At 43.6% G+C, this 20519-nt stretch overlaps 1 long non-coding RNA gene across 3 annotated transcripts in view; it reads left to right on the plus strand.

Moving 5' to 3' along the window:
* The window catches only part of LOC120398450, a 37886-nt gene extending 29956 nt beyond the window's left edge, over positions 1 to 7930 (plus strand). For all 3 annotated transcript variants that reach the window (XR_005594422.1, XR_005594423.1, XR_005594424.1), the window contains exon 4: positions 7408 to 7930. This is a non-coding gene — a long non-coding RNA (uncharacterized LOC120398450). The remainder of the gene's footprint in view (positions 1 to 7407) is intronic.
* Positions 7931 to 20519: the final 12589 nt, after the last annotated feature.

Below are 20519 nucleotides of genomic sequence, written 5' to 3' on the forward strand. Positions count from 1 at the left end.
AGGATACAGCCGGGATACAACGCAGTGCCGCGTGAAAATCAAGGACCTGAGACAAGGCTACCAAAAAGTCAGAGCGGCAAACGGACGCTCCGGAGCCCAGCCCCAGACATGCCGCTTCTACGAGGCACTGCATGCCATTCTAGGTGGGTCTGCCACCACTCCCCCACCAGTGACCGTGGACTCTGAGGATGGCATAGTGTCGACAGGCAGTTCCTTGGCGATGTTTGCCGATGGGGAAGATGAGGAAGGGTTTGTGGAGGATGGCGCAGGCGACAGCGCTTACAATACCGCTTTCCCCGACAGCCAGGATCTCTTCATCACCCTCACAGAGATCCCCTACCAACCCTCCCCGGCCATTAACACGGACTCAGAATCAGGGGAAGGATCAGTCGGTAAGTGTTATAAACATGGAAACATTTATTTCTTAAAAAACAGGAATAAAAACTATATAAAAACTATATAAAAAGTTTTCCATATAAAACTATATAAAAAGAAGGTCCACACATATAGGGATGGAAGAGAAATCCTCTTGGGACACTTCCACGAAGCTCTCATAGAGGTGCTCGAAAAGCCTCCGCAGGAGGTTCCTGGGGAGAGGTGCCTTATTTGGTGCTCCGTGGAAGCACACTCTTCCGCGCCAGGCCATCCTCACGTACAGCGGAATCATTGCCTCGACCAGCATGGCAGCATACGGTCTTGGTCTGTGCAGGGATTCTCGCAGCATCCTCTCTTTCTCTCTCCGAGTGACCCGCCTCAGGGTAATGTCGTTTGGCGACTGCTGCATCTAATTAGGGCAATTAGTGTACTGTTACTATTGTGAATGCTTGACTTTTACTTTGCATAGCAATGACCTTTGTTTAACAGCCACGTGTTGGAGGCCGCAGAGGAAAAGCATACAGTGATCTTTCCCGGGCACAGCCGCGAGGGGCTGGAACAGGGTCAGACTTTATGCTTTCCAGATTGCCTTCTGCGGGAGGGCACAGCTATCCATTAACTGTTAAGCAGCCTATAGTGTAGGGCTTACCAGGCCTGGCTGATAAACGGATTCAGCTGTACCGCCCCGCTTGTCCGATCTCCGGTGCAAGACCGCAGCCACTGAAAGCATATTCCGAAATCTCGAACTTGTCCTGAGAGCTCGTGAGACTAGGTGCCCTGTATGGTCTTGTTCACAGAAACTGAGTAGACTGTGTTCAGTGTTCACAAACATGTATCTTTTCAAGGAAATCACTTCCTTTTTCCCATCACACAGCTGCGGCTCTTTCACGAACTGCCCCGCCATCCCCCTCACAGAGGCTGGCACAGATTAGGCGGCAAAAGAAAAAGACTAGGGACGACATGTTCTCGGAACTGATGGCCTGCTCCAGAGCCGAGGCGGCCGAGCAGAGACAGTGGAGGGAGACCCTATGTCAGCACCAGCGCTCACACATCGAATGGGAGGACAGGTGGCGGCAGGAAGACCAGCAGGTGACTCAAACGCTGCTTGGGCTAATGAGGGAGCAAACGGACACGCTCCGGCGCCTTGTAGATGTTCTGCAGGACCGCAGGCAGGAAGAGAGAGCCCCCCTGCACTGTATCTGCAACCGCAATCCCCCGCCACAAAGTCCTGTCCCCCCCTCACCCAAAATAACAAGAAGGAGGGGCACTAGGGGCCGTGAAAACTGTCACTGCACCCCAACAGAGCGCTCATGTACCACACAGCTCTCATGCCATAAATTTTGAGAAGTGCTTCCCTTCCTGGATCACCCAGTCCGAAATCCAAGTTTCATCCCCCCACTGTGTAGTTGAGTATTAAAAGTGGTTTGTTGTTATTCACTGTTTCCGTCACGTTTTTCCTGTCAGAAGACTTTGTGTGAAGGGGGGGAGGGGTTTTTTAATTGCATAGGACAGCCTCCATTACCAGGGTACAGACTTGGGGGCAGGATCAACAGCAGGACACACACAGACTGCAGTCACTAGGCACCAGGGTCAGTCTGGGAGGTGTATGCTGCCCCAGGGTCCTAGCGCCTGCCATCCACAAATGGCAAGGCAGGCTGCCCTTACCATGCCCTTCCACCCTAGCCACGAGCCTCTCCGATGCCCTGAGCCCCAGCAAGAGCCCTCATCCACGGACACATACTCACCCTTCCCACACACCCCTCACCCCTTCCTACGCCCAACCCCCAGCCCAGAGCTTGCATCCAAACTCCATCCCAAAGACGGCACCCCTCACCCCTTCCTGCAAACCCACCCCTTCCTGCACACCCACCCGCAACGGTCCTCCCCCCAGATACCGCTGTAGGAGCAGGAGCCTGTCATTCCTCTAGTGTAGAAGCGGTCTGTACATCAGTGCACACCGTACCCACCACAGTCTGCGTCCATGTTTCAACCCTAGAACAGGAATTCATAATGAAAGAAAATTTTGTTAATAATCAGTGTTCCATTAAATTTATTTTAAAACGTGTGTTGGAAGGGGGGAAACCTGGAGAACGGGGTATGTAACCGCAGATCGAAGTCAACAGTCACTGAAACAGGCTCAGGTTCAGCTTCTCTGTAAATCAAGTGGACAGTCATAGGTTACCCTGCTCTCCGAGGAACCTAGCTTTCAAAGCCTCCCGGATGCACAGCGCTTCCCGCTGGGATCTTCTATCAGCACGGCTGTCTGGCTGAGCGTAATCAGCAGCCAGGCAATTTGCCTCAACCTCCCATCCCGCCATAAAGGTCTCCCCCTTGCTCTCACAGAGATTGTGGAGCACACAGCAAGCTGCAATAACAAAGGGGATATTTTTTTTGCTGAGGTCCGAGCGAGTGAGTAAGCTCCGCCATCTCCCCTTGAGACGTCCGAAAGCACACTCCACCACCATTCTGCACTTGCTCAGCCGGTAGTTGAAGAGTTCCTTCTCACTGTCCAAGGCGCCTGTATAGGGCTTCATGAGCCAGGGCATTAGCGGGTAGGCTGGGTCCCCGAGGATCACTGTAGGCATCTGCACATCCCCAACCGTTATTTTGTGGTCCGGGAAGAAACTACCTGTCTGGAGGCGTTTAAACAGACCAGAGTTCCTGAACACACGCGCGTCATGAACCTTGCCCGGCCACCCGACGTAGATGTTGGTAAAACGTCCCCTATGGTCCACCAGTGCTTGCAGCACCATAGAAAAGTAGCCCTTTCGGTTAATGTACTGGCTGGCCTGGTGGGCTGGTCCCAGGATAGGGATGTGAGTCCCATCTATAGCCCCACCGCAGTTTGGGAATCCCATCGCGGCGAAGCCATCTTTGACGACCTGGACGTTTCCTAGAGTCACTACCTTTGAGAGCAGTTGCTCAACGATTGCGTGGGCTACTTGAATCACAGCAAGCCCTACGGCAGATTTGCCCACGCCAAAGTGGTTCGCTACTGACCGGTAGCTGTCTGGCGTTGCAAGTTTCCAGAGGGCTATGGCCACTCGCTTCTGCACAGTCAGGGCTGCTCGCATCCGGGTGTCCTGGCGCTTCAGGGCAGGGGACAGCAAGTCACAGAGTTCAAGGAAAGTGCCCTTACGCATCCTGAAGTTTCGCAGCAACTGTGATTAATCCCAGACCTGCAGCACTATGCGGTCCCACCAGTCCATGCTTGTTTCCCGGGCCCAGAATCGCCGTTCCACACCATGAACTTGACCCAGTGCCACCATGATCTCCGCTGTGCGGCGTACCCTGCTTTGTGAGAGGTCTGCGCCACTCTCCTCACCGCGCTGACGGAGCCTCCTCGCCCGATTTCTCAGCAGCTGACTGTGGAAGAGGTGGACGATAAGGTGCGAGGAGTTGACAACGGCCATAAGTGCAGCGATGATCGCAGCGGGCTCCATGCTCGCAGTGCTGTGGCGTCCGCGCTGTAACCAACCAGAGAAGGGCGCGAACAGATTTCCCGCCGGCGCTTTCAGGGAGGGAGGGCGTGATTGACGGTTCAATGACGACAGTTACCCAAAACCACCCTCGACACATTTTTTCCCCCAGCAGGCATTGGGGGCTCTACCCAGCATTCCAATGGGCAGCGGGGTCTGCGGGAACTGTGGGATAGCTTCCCACAGTGCAACGCTTCCAAAGTCGATGCTGGCCCCGTTAGTGTGGACTCACAAAGTCGAATTAGTGTCCTTAGTGTGGATACACAAATTCGACTTCATAAGGTCGATTCCACAAATTCGAGTTAAGTAGATTTGAAATAGTCTTGTAGTGTAGACTATTGGAAATTTTCTGTACTGTAATTTTCTAGGATGAACTCGAAGGACCTGCCACAGATGACATATGTTCCCTTACGGTGCCAGATTTGCTGTAGGAAATGCAGGGGGAAAAGATCTGTTTAATATTGAATAAAAAACAAACAACCCACCCCCACTAATGGTAAATAGAGCAAAATACACCACATTAAACCAACATTGTAAGCAAACAGGAAATAACCTGAAAAAAATAATTATCAGATGAGCTTGACATTATTGGCTGCATCTGGTTCTGAGTTCCATGCCCTGGTAGCTCCCAGACAGGCTTTGCTGGGTAAAGAATAATGGCTGGAGATAAATTCTTTTAATTTACAGTTCACCATGATGGCATAACTGGTGCTTTTCCTTGGTCTCACTCTTAATAATATATTAGAACAATTGATACAGGTGTCAAAAGCAGGCCTGTGTTAGAAAGGCTTTGATTGGGGTATTTAAAGATTAGGGAGAACAGACCATAGTGAAAGCTGATAAGCTCCTTCTCTTTACATATAATAAGGGATCACACAGTTAAATTAATGTCTGTTATGTTAATAATTATTTAGTAATAATGAGACAACACCAACTTTGTACTTATGTGACAATTTTCATCCCAGGGTCTCAGAATGTTTCCCAAACGCTAGCTGATTAAGTCACACAATAATCCTTGGCAGTAGTGTTAGAATTGCCATATTATAGAGGGTGAAACTGAAGCACAGAGAGATGTTCCAGGCCCATGTGAGCCACAGTCAAGTCCTAGGTTGGAACTCATGTCTTCTTATGCCCAGTCCTGTACTTTGGCCAAATTCTGTTCAAACTCTCTGCATATGTAAGAGAAGATTTCATATACTGGCTTGAGGATTCCCTTCTTTGAGCCATATAAAGCGTGTGTACATAATTCATCAAGTACTGTACAGAATTTTTGGATATACTTACATCACAAAGATTAGAATTGACAGAGCGCTATTAGGCATCAAATAAATTTCTGGAACGCCTCTGAGACAAGAATTAGAATGACAAGTACTGACAAGCTCAAATTCTGGTGATAATGATGCCTAATGACACAGGTACTGTACAGTGCATATCCAAGTAAAGATGCAGGCTCTTCCACTCGCTTCAAGGTTCAGCAATGTGTGTAAAACTGAATGTGGGGAAACCCTTTTATTCTGAGTGCTTAACAAATGGAAGAGCTTTCTGAAAAATGAAGCATGCTAGGGAGGAGGATGGACCTGTCAGCTCTTTACTCTGCCACACCAAACACAATCCCCATTGCCCTGGAGGTGTAGAAAGACATACGCTGTGTTCAGTGTTTGTTTTTGGTTTTAATTTTCTGGGAGCAATGTTTCTTGTAGCAACTTACAATGGTGTTTCCCCCCTCTTCCTCAGGCTTTTTTACAGAAACATTGCTAGAGCTCCTTATCTCACTGCATCATTCATGTGAATAATCAGACAGCACCAGATTTAGTCTTGGTATAAACACATGCAAATTCCATTGAAGTCAGTGAGCCAAAGCCACACTTTGTGTAAAATGACAACAACGCCATTAATTTCAATGGAGTTATGACTCATTACATCAGGGCTGAATTTGAGCTATTTTGTGCGATCGCATGTCCACCCTGGTAGATTATGGATGTTCTTCAGGTGGAGAACAACAGATTGTAGAAATTCATAGCTACATTCTGACCTTCCTACCCCTGCCAGAATCATTTAACAATTAAAAATGGTAGCAGTTTTGGTTTTGCAGGGTTTCTTCTATCAGGCTTTGGTTTTATAAAACCAAGGGTAGGTTTATCCCTTGGTCCCGTCCACTCACCCATCCATCCTCTTATAAGATTATCTGTCACCACAGTATCTGAGCCAAGTGTATCCCAGTCTGCCAGGTTTGTGCATGGGGAGGACATGGGTATTTGGTTCCCAATTTTGTTCATCTCTATCAAAACAGGGAAATCTTTTTCAAGGTGGAAGATTCAAGGCAACCTGGTTGTAAAACATGGTTGTCAAATAAGAAAATAGGATTGCCTTAGGAATTTTTTGGTAGATGAAATACTTAATTTTTTGAAATAAAAGTGTGTTTATGTATGTTGTATGTCTCTCCCTAAAAGACAATCCTCTGATATGCTCTATAAAAACTTGGCTATATAGACAGACTGACATATTCCAAATGAAGCTGAACATGAAAAAATAGCCTTGTACCTCAATCTCCATCTATAAACCATGGAGCAAGTGTTTTACTTTTAGTACCTTTCTTGGACAACCCATGCAGAATTCATCATGTAAGTTCTGGAAGTGCTGTCTGGAATACAGCTGTATGGTGCCAAATGATGGATTTAGGAAAGTAGCAGGCTGGGTGTGCAAATCATCAGTTTCTTCTGCTGGTCAGTGGTGTTTTTAGTTTCAGGTCAGATATGCTCATTATTCTATGTGTACAGGGAGCCAGACTGTAAAATGCTAGACCCACAGAATGATAGTGATGTCCAAATAACATGGGTAAATTATTCTTCATAAGATTTCTTGGTTCTAGAACTGCAGAGGTGTGGGAAATAAAAAACAAACAAAAATGATTTTAGAAGGTTGGCTAAGCTGTTTAAAGCCTCCAAAAAGTTTTTGCTTCTAATTTGGTTTAAATTTTAGCAAAGGTTTGGGTTGTTTTTTCCGTTTCTCAATCCATTTCACTCATCACTGTATTTAAAAAACTGTAATAGGTTAATTTGTTCTTTTATACTTATAACACTTATTGTTTACCATGAATGTTACAAAAATATACGGGCCAGATTCTCAATTACCTTCAGTGGAGTTACACCAAATTACACAGGTTGAGGCTCTGATCTTTTGAGTCCCAAACGCTGCCGCTTCCTGTCCAAAACCATCTTTGATGGGGGAGAGGGGGTCTGTAAAGGACTGACCATTTTCTGGTTCTCCTGGAGGCCTGGGTCATGTGTTCCTTTTAAAGAGAAGGATGCTGAATGGTCTGTGCTTACAATGGGTTAGAATTTATTCAGTATGTCAGGAAAGAAACCCTTTAAAACAATCTCGTAATGCTTCAATGGGCAGCGTCTGGCATGATGTTATATTAGGTTTTACTTTTTTTGTGGTGAAAGGTGGATACATTTGTGTATAGAGGCTTGTAAAACACAGTATCACTTCTCAGACAGCATAGCATTTGTGAAGGTGCACCACGCAAATGTGTTTCTCATTCTACCCCCAGAGAAAGAACACGAAAAAAAGAAATATCACTTCTTGCATCTTGGCAGTCCTGTGATGATGATCCAGGAAAATATCAGAACTGTCCTATTCAATTCCACACAAGATGGTTTGAAAAAAAATCAATATCCATTCCAATTAGAGCTACAGTCTGATTCTTGCAAAATCGCAAAGAGCTTTTTACCATCTTCGCCAATGATGACACTTAGCAATGGCTGGTTGAAGCAGCAGCGCAGCCTCTGATGGCACCTGGGGAAGAAGAGGCCTCCATGTGATTTTGATAGTGAACCATGTCTTCATTAGTGTCGTCAGAAAAATCTGTGACTTTTGTGTCTTCTGGCAGCATGACTGGGGTGCTCCAGTGATTTGATAATAAAGCAAACATTGTCCTGATAGAGTGAAAGTAAGCTGTGTGAAACAACTTCACTCCCACCATCACTCACCAGTCAGTTCTTCTACATGCTGTGTAGGTCGACAAAGTAAACAAACAACCACATGGGCATGTATTAAAGTACAAAAGCCTATGTCAAAATTAGCTTAAGGGGAATTCATGTTCTCTGATAACTAATAGTCTAAAGGAAGGATACCTTGACGATAATTCCTAGACATAGATAATTATATTCATAGTTAAGTATGGAGTATACAATTCTAATCCTGACATGTTAAAGAGGAGTAAACTAAACTAATTACTATGCAATTATAGCCTCTTTTCCATGGACTAGTGCCAAGTTATGTCTCAGTTTCACTGCATCTCAAAATTGTTTAAATATGGTGATGAATGTCTGCCTTATGAGTCTAAATCTATTTATTTTTCATCCACACTCTGTCACAGAGAATTTTTTTCATTAATGTCTTCAGCGAGAGCAATCGTGAGCATTCTGCTACGCCAGCTGCCTTAATACCAACTGGCTTCGCCTTCGCTTATTCTCCTGGACAGCGAGAGAAAGGTGAGGAATTGGCCTGGCCCTTGCTAGTGGCTTGAGCATCAGCCTGAGACCTCACTGATGTGTGCAGCTGACTTATACCAACTGATCATCTGCCCCTTTAGCTTTTGTATCTTGTACTCAAATTTCTATTTTGAAGTAAACTAATCTCATCCCATTTGCACCCCTGTTTTACAGCGTTTGGGTGTAATTGCTGGCTGTGACTTGTCTTTTTACTCACATATTTATTCTGTTGAGCAGACCTGTCAATTTCATGTATTAAATATCTCTAAAATCCATGCTTATTTAACAACTGCTGCTGCATCCCTTGGTTATTTTCAGGCTTGATTATTGTAATGGCCGCCTTGTTCATCTTTCTGCATCTACTCTGCCTGAACTGCAGTCTGTGCAGAATCACACAGCTTCACTGCAATTTCACTGCTTGCATTTTTCCTCTGTACCTTCGGTATTCAGGTATCTACCTGGCCCCTTTCTTATGTATTCATTTGAAAGGTATAACCCTCACGTAAGAGACCCTTCTTTTCCCAAGTGCCCTCATATCAGTGAGATTGGATTTTTCCATATACAACTACCTGCAGTTTGTGTGCAGGAGAAAGCAATTTACTGCAGCCCTTGCAAAGGTCCAGCGTACCTTCTCCCTCGCACCCAGTGAGCTCTGGGCGGCTGCATACAGCAGGAGTGAAGTCACAGGTCCATGCCCTCCCTGCTGCCCCCTACTCACTTGTTCTCTGTGCAACCTCAGTGCTTCACACAGGACTCAAAACAAAGAGGCAGGTGGCCCCAATGTTGTGACCTCCACCCAGGATGCTGCGGGAATGGCTGCATTAGGGCTAAGGACAATCTAGTCCTTAGCTATCTAACTCTCCCTTTTTCTGTCATAGATAGATGCTATTTCCCACATTATCAGGGAGCCCAGACTTGGGCAACCAAATTCATATAGGTGGGAATCAGGCGTTTGGCTTTTCTTAAAATTAGGGCAAACATTTTCCAAAGTGCCTGCTGATTCTGGGCACCTGGATATTTGGCTGTCAAACTTGGGCCTGATTTCAGAAGCACTAAGCTTCCACCACTGTGACTGAGGTCACTGGAAGCTACAAGTGGCTCAAAATCAGCTTTGGATACCCAAGACATCCAGCCTAAGATCAGTGGCCAGTTCTGAAGATTTGTCTGTAAGTCATTTTTATTTAGGTGCCTAAATAGGATTTAGATGCTTAGATGCTAAGTTAGAAAAATGTTGGCCTATACATACAGTACATATGAGAATGAAAAGCATACACCGGTAAAGACTTTTCCCCTTTGTTTATGTATCCAATTTTTGATTAAGTGAACTTGTGAGTGGAGCGTGTATGGCTTCCCCTCTCTCCCCACAACTCAGCAAGAAATCATTTTTTGAATGTGAATTACTTGATCCAATTGCTAAAAAAGAAATACAATTTCCAACCTGTATCAATTTCATTTCACTTCACTTAGCCTTTGTGATCAGCCGGTAGAGTGACATAGAGTGAGGCTGTGTCCTGAGTGCCAATTCTCACTGTTTCTCCTCATTAAGTTAATAATACACTCCACCTTCATTATTATTCCATGGTTAGGATCTGAGCATTATGAGTGTTCAACTAAAGTGGCTGTTTTTATCTTCCAAGGTAAATGAGATGCTGCATCTCAGCAAGCTGTCCTAGAAACCTGTTCTTAATGAACAAGTGATTAAAAGGTTTAAGTGCAGTAAGCATTTAAAGCAGAGCAGCATTATCACAGAGTGAGCCAGAAACAGGCTGACACCCAATGGCATTCAGAAAACACAGGCCTTCATTCAGATTTTAAAAAATTATTAAAGCTAATGTTTAAAAAATATATAATACATAGGTTGGGAAAAGAGTGTCTGTACATCTGGGTAGAGTGCTTTACTACTAGAAGATGCTAGTTTTGTTTCAATGGTGACTCTCTGTCTGGATCCAAATCCATATCCAGTCTGGATCCAAAGCACTGCCTAATCTGTAGTCTGCTGTCCCCAGTGCAGAGCAATCTCCATTGTCCTTTGCATCAGTTAAAGCAAATGCCAGAGCTGGGTCTCAGGCCCTCTCCCATCCCCGGGAGAATGAGGATCAAGCCCAAAGCCAGAGCATGCAGCCTCTATCCCCACTGGGCTGGGCACTCCACTCACTGTGAACTGGGCTCTGCAGAGTCCAGCAGCCCCTAGTGGCAGGCAGCCAGCAGCCCCAATTCTGCAGGGGAAACATGGAATTCTGTGCAAATTCTGCATTGTGCAGTGGCACAGAATTCCCCCAGGAGTAACAGTGATGACCAGGCTCTCAACCTTTTCCATAACTTCAGTATCATGATTCAACATGCTAGATTTCAATAACTTAGCGTATCACACAGTGAGATAATGTCCGGTCTGCAGCCGTCAGACTTCCTATCTACAACAAACAATTTCCCTTGCAAATGATCAGTTGACTGGTGGGGATGACACTGGCACATCCTTTCTTGAATCAGCATCGGCCAAAGGAATCCAGGAGCCCAGGGGTGAATCTTGGCCTGAGGGTAGCGAGTTGGAGTTTTGCCATTGATTTCAGGGAGGCCAAAATTTCACCTTGGATCTTCCCCTATTCCAGATCTGGGCCTCTTGCATGCATGTTAGGGCTATGTGCTGCTGCACATACCTGTGCTGTTGAACGTGCAGTGACCAGTTTGTACCACTCCTATTCCCCATATAGCAAATATAGAATATTACTTGTTACTCCATTCATTGTTGTGAGCTAAGGATAAGAAGACATTGGAGAAGGTATTTAAAATATCAGACCATGATTTTTGCCCAGTTCTCTGTTTGCTTCTAAGAACAGAATTGGATAGTTCCCTGTATGACACAAGTGCATGTGTATCAGCACAACAGCTTTGTCTGGTAGAGGCTTTTGTACCAGTACATGATGATTAGGGCCAAATTCACAGCCATGAAAAATGCGTCACGGACCATGAAATCTGGTTTTCCCCCCATGAAATCTGGTCTTGCGTGTGCTTTCACCCCCATACTATACAAATTTCATGGGGGAGACCAGAGTTTCTCAAATTGGGGGTCCTGACCCAAAAGGGAGTTGCGGGGGGGTCACAATATTATTTTAGAGGGGTCATGGTATTGCCACCCTTACTTCTGCACTGTCTTCAGAGCTGGGGGCCAGAGAGCAGTAGCCCTTGGCTGGTGCCCAGTTCTGAAGGCAGCATCCCACCAACAGCAGTGCAGAAGGAAGGGAGGAAATCCCATACCATCCCACCCTTCTGTGCTACTGCTGGCAACAGCTCTGCCTTCAGAGCTTGGGTCCCGGCCAACTGCTGCCACTCTCCAGCTGCCCAGCTCTGAAGGCAGCGCCGCCACCAGCAGCAGCAGTGCAGATGTAAGGACAGAAGCACTGCAAGCCCACCTACAATAACCTTGCAACTCCCTTCCCCCCTCCACACACACACACGCACATACAACTCCTTTTTGGGTCAGGACCCCTACAATTACAACACTGTGAAATTTCAGATTTAAATATCTGAAATCATCCTATGACTGTGAAATTGACCAAAATGCACTGTGAATTTGGTAGGACCCTAATGATGATGATTCTCCAAATAATAGTTTTTAAAAAGCTCCTTGATATCTGGTAGGCGTTTGTTTTTCTTTCATTGCCATTTCTGCCTTCTTGTCCTCTCATTTATGCTGGACTGAAAACAGCAACTCATGCTGACATTATCTGTCATTTTCTAAATCATTTTAGATGTTACTAGTTCTATTAATTGTCCTCACAGATGTCTTCACGCTACTAAGAAGGAAGTTTTGTTTGCCTGTATTTGTAACATGTACCTTTAAATATTGGGCTCAGCTTTGTTATGGCTAGAATTCACCACAGGTAGAATTTTTTTAATTATTATTTTATTTCCTCTTTGTCGTTGGCTCCCTACAGACCTGGATGCTAACTGATACTGCGTAGATTAGAACCTCTGGTGTATTTTCTCCTCCAGCTGTTTTGGTGAAATGATTACCCCCTTATTAAACAGGTGTGAGAGTCTCACTCTGCCTAGCATCTAATTGTTTGATCAAGTCATTTGCACAGTATTGTTTAACTGACTTGGCAGTCAGTGCATACATATGGGCACAGGCTGCTCGAGCCTAATGCCTTTTTTGTGGTGGGAGGGGATAAAGGAAAGAAGATGGATAGAACTTTCTGAGGAAAGCAGTAACTCCTCGTCATCACCCCACCTCTTCATAACCTTGGAAAGGAGTTGTCCATTAATCCTGGATATCCAAGGCCAGTCTTTCTTCAGGGAGTCCCATTTACTACAATGCAGGTGTCTTTAGTGACCTAAAAGAACTCAGCATTCTGAATTTGCCTGATTGTATATGGTTGTTTCTAATGATACTATATTTATGCTGTTCATACTCAAGGTTGTGTTTTAATCACGATACGGACTGTAATGCTAGTTATGAATGGGCTTCATAGTCCCCATATCATGCTTGCGGTCTATCTCCTAGCAAGGAATATTGCTCTGGTTCCACTTAATTCAGGTACTTGAGATTGGGACAATCAAGGAAATTTTCATGGTAATGAACAGACACTGGGACAGGACCTTATTTCAGGTATTGCAAGAAGAATTTTTGGATGATAGAGGTTTGGACAATCATGTTTATAATGTAATGGACCTATACTATAATATCTTGTTGGGCTCCTGCTGCAGAGCAAAGTGAGGCAATACAAATTAACTAACATACTTTAATTCCAGAGCCGGGCTGTCATCATAGATGATGCTGGTGCATCAATAAGGAAATACCCAAGATAAAAGAAAAAATAAGAATTTGATAATTTGCCAAATAGAAAAAAGATAAAATCAAAATGGAAAGCACATTATATTTGCAAAGTTCAAGGAGGACATTACAATCAAGCAGAGGAGAAGCAAATTAAAATATTAAAAATAAAGTACTTGACAGAAGCTCTTTAAAATGGGTGCTGAAAATATTTAACTCACACACACTCATATGATATGACTCTTTCCCTCCTGTTGCCACTTTTCCACTGATTATAGCTATTTGTAAGCCAGACCTGTTAATGAGCCCTAGCACACTGTAGCTCTGTACGTTTTAGGTTATGAATAAAGGAGTCACACATTTTTATTTGGACTTTCTGCCCTGAAATTGCTTTACCTCCAGATCTATGACACAGCTATGAAGCACACCTTGCGATTACTAGTGTTAATGTTAGTGTCACTGAGACGGTGCGTCCTACCCACATTTGCCATGAAAGGTATAAGACCAGAGCTAAGCCCCAGAACCTCTAGGCTTGGCAGTTCATACCCCGGCAGCTTTAGGCTTGCTGCAACAGTTATGAAAGTAAAAAAAAATTGCTTGAGCCCCAGCACCTCTTTCATTATAAAAAGCAGAGGTGCCAATTAGCCTAATAGGTGGCAAGCTTCGGGGAATTAAGATGGCAAGAGAAGGCTTAATCTGAAGAAGCTCATCTGTGCAGGAGCAGGTTGGGCCAATATAAGCAGGAAGCTGGTCACAGAAGAGGCTGCTGGGAAAGGCTGTCGTCACTCCCTGGAAGAGGGAGACCTGTTTGGAAGCTGTAGAGCTGCGTAGGCTGTAGTTGCTCCCTGGGAGGAGGGAGTGAAACTTGCAGACCCAAAGAAGGAAGGAAGAGCCAGAAGATTAGGAAAGGGCTCAGAGAAATGCAGCAAGGTATGGGGTAAAACAGACCTTGACTGCTGACTGGAGGATCTCTGAGCCGGAACCTGGAGAAGAGGGCAGGCCTGGGTTCCCCAGCCAGCCAGTGGGGAAGTGGCAACAGTGGTGCAATGCATAGGAAGACTGCCTGAGCCTGTTTGGGAGAAGAGACTTCCTCCCGGAAGGGGAACCATGATAGTGATCTAGCCAAGGACCTGAGTCACGAAGAGGCCACAGCAGTTCCCGGAGTGAGAGAGGGGCTGCAGACAAAGAGAGGGAAGTGGAGGGATGGGTTGTGACTGAGGGGAGAGGCGTTGACCTGGTGAGCTATTCCTCAGAACAGCCAGAAGGAGCCGCTATACCTGTAGTGAGTAGAGCACCCCGTCAGTCACAAGGAAAGGAACCTTGGACTATTGAGTTTGGTGACATAGATGTATCAACAATGAAGAATTTCATCTCCCTCCCTCCCTCCCTCCCTCCCGCCCCCATCTCCCCCGCTCCCCAAAGACTCTGGTAAATACAGGTAATGTTCCTAGACGGATCAGCCCTTTGCCTAATCCATCATTGAGATAGAGTGGGTTGACAAGGAAGAATGGAGTTTTATTTCATTCCTGTATTTTGTACTGTATATCCTGCCATTTCTATGGATAGTGATTCTCACATATGCTTCATGAGACAAGATTGGGAATCAGGGGGCTGTGTCCTCATTTTATTGTCTTTCTCACTGTAGCAGACAAGTGTGCACATCAGAGATCACGATCACAGTTGACACTAATGAGTATGCTGTGGGCAGATTGAGCAGAGAGGATAAGGCTATTCCTTTAAAGGACCTGACTTATAAAAAGGGCTTAACCGGATCTCTGTTTTTGCAGTACAGAACTCTAATGACAGCATTTGCACTAGCAATTAATTGGACCTGTGCTATTACTGGTACAGTTATTGGTGAGCGCAAAAAGGGAAGCTGCTCTTCAAAAATCAAACCCCGTGCAGGCATGGAGACTCGACTCCTCCCTCACCAGTGGAGGGAAGCAGCAGGACAGATCTTGTGGTGGGAGGGAAAGCTTACAAGACTTCTTAGCCCAGGCTGTGCCTGTTCTTCGGATAAATAGGAAACTTTAGTTTTCAGTCCAGTTAATCTTTTACAAACTCTCTGAGAAAGTTTATGAAACTACGACCCTTCAATTGCTGTAATGCTCTGATTTTAAAAAGCATCTATTGCTTTATTCTAGAGATGGAATGCTCCATACCCCAATACCTTCCAAGGGCATCATTCTACTGAATTGTAATATACAACAATGAAATGGAAGACCCAGCTTCAGGGTAGTGGGAGCTGTCTGGTAGCTCTCTCAGACTTTTTCATCTGGAGATTTAGAAGTAGAAATGGGTTTGTTGGTCTCATCTTGGTCCCTAGTGGGAATTTATCTCTAACGCAAAAACTTCCATCCACACCATTTGGTGTAGTTTTGCAGGTTAAGTTTGCAGCACATTCACAGAGAATGCTCAAGAGAAGTTTACGCCATATTTGTCTCTACAGAGCCTGGCTCTTTTCAACGCAATCGGTATCATTTTTATGGGTATCTAATTCAGCTCCTTTTATGAAAATACTGGTCTGGTGTTAAAAACAACAAAAACAAAAACCTTTCTGTATGTTGCCATCCATTCAATTAGTTGAATTCTTGGATGTGACTAACAATCAATTTATGACACATTTGAAGGAGTTTTTAATTTAATTACTTAGTACAGTATTGCTAAACTAATATTTTTACATCCTATGTTTTGCTGGCTCAGGTTTACTGCAGTAGGTTTTTGAAAGCACTTCATTTTGTAATATACCATGCCATGACAAAAACAACTTTAAATAACCAAACTTTACTTGGCATCTATACCTTTTTTATATGGAACACAGGCTTACAAAAGCATAGCATAACATTTGAGATATAGTATAATGCACACAAACTAAAAGCCCTTAAAACTTATCAACAAATTTTAGAACACAAACACAAAAATAAACAATCGGATAATACATTTAATTTGATTGCTCTTCTAAAGAGGAGAAATGGGCCTAATCCAAAGCTTGTTGAAGTCAATGGAAAAAGACTTCCATTGATTTCAACAGGGTTTGGATCAGGTCCCATGTGTTTTTCTATTGAATTGATTAAAAAGAATTAAATAGCTCCTCCCAGCTCAATGCATCACGACTGATACTCAGCTGGTGTAAATCAGCATGGCGCCATTGACTTTAGTGAAGAGCTAGCTTCTCATTGTGGACAGCAAGTCTTAATAATCAGTAGCATTGTAAACCTTTTCTGTTACTCTGCTGCTTTATTTCCTTTAGCCTGCTGGTTTTCCAGCCATGCTAAAGGATATTCAAAATTAACTTCTCTCTCACAAACAGCTAAATCTAAGAAATGGTTTTGCCTGATCTTCTAAGGACCCAACTCCAGCATTCCTTGGATACTCACCATGCCTACTGGTTCCAGTGAGCACAAGGAATATCCAATTTAAAAATCTGCAACCATTGAGATGCATGTTCTAGCCTCTCTAATGACTGTGTAGTTATAGTAGATGAAATTCACTCAAAACAGGGCTTAAATGAGACTTAAGTGGTGCATAGTCTTGAATGGACCTTCTGACCAGGGTGAATTTCAGCCAGCATCCTCAGCCTACCTGTCCAATCCTTCCCCATTCTCATGTTGTTCTCATCTTAACTAAGGACCCAGTTCTGTCACCACTACTTTGTGCAATACTTACTACATCAATGGGACTACGCATGGCATGAAACCCTACACTTTGTAGTAAGCCTTTGCAAGACTGGGCACTTAAATAGTAAGTTCTTCTGCTCAGGCAATCTATCTTTACCTATTCTGCAAAACATGAATAAAATCATAATAATTATTAATAATCATAGGCAGGCTTGGACCATGTATGACTATAGGCTTCTTTAATTTACTAAATGTAAGGCTGAGTCTTAGTATATATTCAGGTCCTTTGAATACAATAGGTATAGCCTGAGTTATTGGCATGTGTGTGTAGAAAATCATATTTCAAGGAGATAAACTGAAGCATGACATGAGGATTGTTTAACACTAAGTATCTCTATGATGGGGTTGTTTGCCACATTAAAATGAGTCCATGACTTTTTTTAATCTGTTGTGGAATTTCAAGGGTACATTCCTATTGTTATTGGAATCTAGCAGTATCTAGCCCCGGCAAGGAGGAAAAAACCTCATAGTACAGTATTTGAAAAATACATGATTGACAAAGGCTTTCCTCTTCACCACAGACACTACTTTTATCCAACATTTGTGTGGAACTTCAGAGTCCACTGACTACATTAAAAAGTCAGCATTTGTAAGAGATATCAACATACACTGTGATTTCCAGTCCTACACGTAGAGGAAACCTGTGGCATCTTAGATACAATTCTGTGGTTAGTTTGAGAAAATGCTGACTTTTTAATAGTAATTACTGGAGCTGATTTCTCCTGTGACTTGACAGATGATGTGAGTGCCAGTGTTTATAGCTTTATATGTTGCCAAGTAAGTCCCATGAGAGCTGAGATGGTAAGTGGTCCATCCCATCATAAAGAGCCAGATTCTGATACCATTACTCAAGCTTAGTAATACCTTACTTCATGAGTTCTCCCAATGACTTCAGTGGGGCTATTTGGGAAGTAAGTGAGTGTTCAACATGAGTGAGGGCATCAGAGCTAGCAAATCACACTATCTGAGAAACTACTGTTTGGGTTCCCAAGATGATTGTATGAAGGATTGCAATATGGGTGATAACTGCAGTGCCTCATTAGAATTTAAAGCAGGCCAAACAAAGATGAGATTATTGTAGGGTCTTCTAAGGAATGCAGGGGACTTCAGCAGCATGAATATTTACTAGGAAAAATCAAAGCTTTAGGAATTCACCTCACTGAAAAGAAAAGATGCCAACACAAGCACATCCTGTACTTACTGCATTGGCAAACAGGAAAGTTATTCATGGCATTGACATGCAAGCCTACAGTTATTCTTGAACCTTGTTGCCCTCTTTTCAGCTGCTTATTTTCAGCGCTGGCTCTAGATAGCTGCAATGGAATCCTCAAAATTACATGCACAAGTGATTCCTTCCTTGAAGGATAAATGGTAAAAGAACTTCAACTTGGCAGTAAGAGGAGCTATGTGGAACCTCTTTGAGTATGTTCACACTGCAGTGTGAAGGCAGTAGGAGCAAGCCTCCAAGCCCAGGTTGATAGATTCGGGCTAGCAAGGCTCATGCTAATGCTCTAAAAATAGCTATACAGACAGCTTTGGGGTTGCATCTCCGGCTGGAGATCAGGCTCTGAAGCCTAGGGAAGGGGGTGGTTTCAGAGCCCAAGCTGCAGCTCAAGACACAACTTCAAAGCATTGTCTGTATAGCTATTTTTAGAGTGCTAGTACAAGCCCCACTAGCCCGAATCTATCAACCTGGGCTGGGAGGTTCGCTCCAAAATTCTGTGTAGACACATACTTTACAACCACAGCTGTGTTAGAATTCTACACAGATATCAGCCTGCCATGCTATCAAAGCTGCATATAGCTGGACAGCACTAGTTCTTATATCAGGTTCAATAAACGGGGCTGGCTCCAGGTATTTGTGTTGACAGTTAAGGCAAACAACTTACAGTCTCAGTGAGGTCAATGGGGTGAAAGCACATGCTTACATCTGAGCCTGTGCTGAATTGAAGCTTAAATAGGACTTTAAAGGATATGAAACGGAAGCTAACAAAGAGGAAAGCAAAAGAGCTAGGCTGATACATGCTGTAGATAAAATTAAAAATGGATATGCTATAGAGTAGTAGCAACCTTATCAGGTTTTTTAGTCTTGCTCTAATTAAAAGATACATAATTAAAATGAAGTAATTAACTGTTCTGTAATTAAATACAAAAATAATTACGTTGAAATTAAACACGATTGCATCCAATTGTCAGGACAGGATTTATTTGTACTTTAATCTGATAAATTATTTTCATTGTTATTCTGACTGAGTTCCCAAGGAAAGACATTGAACCTTTCAACCAAGAAAGGAAGGAACAGGATTTTATTCTGCATTCTGCAGGGCTGTTATATAATGCTGGAAACCTAATCAAACACTGACACCTTAGGAACATGATGCCATGTTTACACCATTCCATACAGAGAGGCTATATCTATTCCAATGTGCTATATAGATATATATAGTCATAAATAAATTTGGTGGGGTGTGTGTGTGTATAGTATATAATGTGTGTATATATATATATATACGCGTGTGTGTATATACACACACTGTTTACCACCACATTTATTTATGACTATTTAGATGAAAAGTGCTGTGTAAAAATGCAAAATTTATTTTTATTCGGTTTTTGTTTGTTTTTACCATATTAACTTCAGCAAAGGAGTTTAGATCGAAAAGAAAAGCTAAAAGGGAAATAAATGAGGATGCTGAAAATACCTCACAGTTTAGGGACTGAAGGATCTGATTTACAACAATTTAGGCTTGTAACCCTGATTCAGCAAAACATTTACCACCTACTGAAGTTGTGATACTCATATGATTAAATGTAAGCAGATGATTAAGTCTTTTGGTAGGTTGGGGCACTAAACATGTGGGGCCTGAGGGCGATGTGGGTGCTCAGTACATCTGAAGAGCAGGTCATTTATTTAGAATGTAAGGATTTGGGTATCTAACTTCAGAAACCTAACCTTGAACACTTTGTAAAAGCAGCAAAGAATCATGTGGCACCTTACAGACTAACAGACGTTAAGGTGCCACAGGATTCTTTGCTGCTTTTACAGATCCAGACTAACACGGCTACCCCTCTGATACTTGAACACTTTGGCTCAAAGCCCTTTCCTCTCTGCATAGATAGTAGCAATACAATAGCACTTCTCATAGGAGTAGGGGCATCATGGTTGACTTTAATGGAGCTATAGTGACTTATATTAACTGAGGCTTTGGCCCATAGACACCTAGATCACTTAGAGAAATGGGAAAGGAATAACACAATGAGATTCAGCGGTGTGGGGCAGGGAATGCAAACTAATACATCTGTGAAAAATTACCACAAATATTGGCAATGTAAAAATTGCTGGACTGGAGCAGACCTAACGTTCGTCTCCCCCAGTGTCCTGTCTCAGACAATGGTTGGTACCAGATGCTGCAGAAAAAGGTATAAGAATCTGACATGGGCTGATGTGGGATAATCTGCCTCTCACAGAAATCTCTTCTTGGCCTCTAATAAAGGTTGGTCTTAAGCCATGAAACCTAATGTTTCATATTCCTTCCAAGTTTTGTTCATATTCAAGTATTATATGTGGGGGTAATTACATGGAAATCAGCAATGCAGATAGAAACTTAGTGGTGATAATGGATGTAAAATGGATCTTGGACTGTGATATAGCAGGGAAAAATGTATCATTTGGTACAGCACCTCTAGAGTCACTGTGTCATTTGACAGGGAACTGATAGTC

The sequence above is a fragment of the Mauremys reevesii genome, linkage group 2 (genome assembly GCF_016161935.1).
Source record: "Mauremys reevesii isolate NIE-2019 linkage group 2, ASM1616193v1, whole genome shotgun sequence".
NCBI lineage: Eukaryota > Metazoa > Chordata > Testudines > Geoemydidae > Mauremys > Mauremys reevesii.